The sequence below is a fragment of the Arachis hypogaea genome, chromosome 3 (assembly GCF_003086295.3).
Source record: "Arachis hypogaea cultivar Tifrunner chromosome 3, arahy.Tifrunner.gnm2.J5K5, whole genome shotgun sequence".
Lineage (NCBI taxonomy): Eukaryota > Viridiplantae > Streptophyta > Magnoliopsida > Fabales > Fabaceae > Arachis > Arachis hypogaea.
Genome location: NC_092038.1, coordinates 25951095 through 25952470, shown reverse-complemented (window position 1 = coordinate 25952470; position 1376 = coordinate 25951095). Strand labels below are relative to the sequence as shown.

Sequence of the window (1376 nt, the reverse complement as noted above, 5' to 3'; positions counted from 1 at the left end):
TTGCTAAGTCAGAGTTATTCTGCTTAGAACTCTCTGTCTGTTGCTGAGAAGATGATGGAAAAGGCTTGCTATTGCTAAACCTGTTACTTCCACCATTATTATTGTTGAAACCTTGTTGAGGTCTCTGTTGATCCTTCCATGAAAAATTTGGATGATTTCTCCATGAAGGATTATAGGTGTTTCCATAGGATTCTCCCATGTAATTCACCTCTTCCATTGAAGGGTTCTCAGGATCATAAGCTTCTTCTTCAGATGAAGCTTCCTTAGTACTGCTTGGTGCATTTTGCATTCCAGACAGACTTTGAGAAATCATATTGACTTGTTGAGTCAATATTTTATTCTGAGCCAGTATGGCATTCAGAGTGTCAATCTCAAGAACTCCTTTCTTCTGACTAGTCCCATTGTTCACAGGATTCCTTTCAGAAGTGAACATGAATTGGTTATTTGCAACCATTTCAATCAGCTCTTGAGCTTCTGTAGGCGTCTTCTTCAGATGAAGAGATCCTCCAGCAGAGCTATCCAAAGACATCTTGGACAGTTCAGAGAGACCATCATAGAAAATACCTATGATGCTCCATTCAGAAAGCATATCAGAAGGACACTTTCTGATTAATTGTTTGTATCTTTCCCAAGCTTCATAGAGGGATTCTCCTTCCTTCTGTCTGAAGGTTTGGACTTCCACTCTAAGCTTACTCAATTTTTGAGGTGGAAAGAACTTTGCCAAGAAGGCATTGACTAGCTTTTCCCAAGAGTCCAGGCTTTCTTTAGGTTGTGAGTCCAACCATGTCCTAGCTCTGTCTCTTACAGCAAAAGGGAATAGCATAAGTCTGTAGACCTCAGGGTCAACCCCATTAGTCTTGACAGTGTCACAGATTTGCAAGAATTCAGCTAAGAACTGATGAGGATCTTCCAATGGAAGTCCATGGAACTTGCAATTCTGTTGCATTAGAGAAACTAATTGAGGCTTAAGCTCAAAGTTGTTTGCTCTAATGGCAGGGATAGAGATGCTTCTCCCATAGAAGTCGGGAGTAGGTGCAGTAAAGTCACCCAGCACCTTCCTTGCATTGTTGGTATTGTTGTTGTTTCCGGCTGCCATGGGTTCTTCTTCTTTGAAGATTTCTGTTAGGTCCTCTACAGAGAGTTGTGCTTTGGCTTCTCTTAGCTTTCTCTTCAAGGTCCTTTCAGGTTCAGGATCAGCCTCAACAAGAATGCTTTTGTCCTTGCTCCTGCTTATAAGAAAGAGAAGGGAACAAGAAAATGTGGAATTCTCTATGTCACAGTATAGAGATTCCTTTAGGTGTCAGAGGAAAAGAAAAGTAGAAGACAGAAGTAGAAAATTCGAACTTATCAAAGAAGATGGAGTTCGAATTTTGCAT

The 1376-nt window shown here is 40.8% G+C and overlaps 1 non-coding gene across 1 annotated transcript; it reads left to right on the top strand.

The window, feature by feature from the left end:
- Positions 1-583: 583 nt before the first annotated feature.
- Positions 584-691, top strand: LOC112793847 (small nucleolar RNA R71). Its single transcript, XR_003198539.1, has one exon. It is a non-coding gene; the product is annotated as a small nucleolar RNA R71 (small nucleolar RNA).
- The last annotated feature ends 685 nt before the right edge of the window (positions 692-1376 follow it).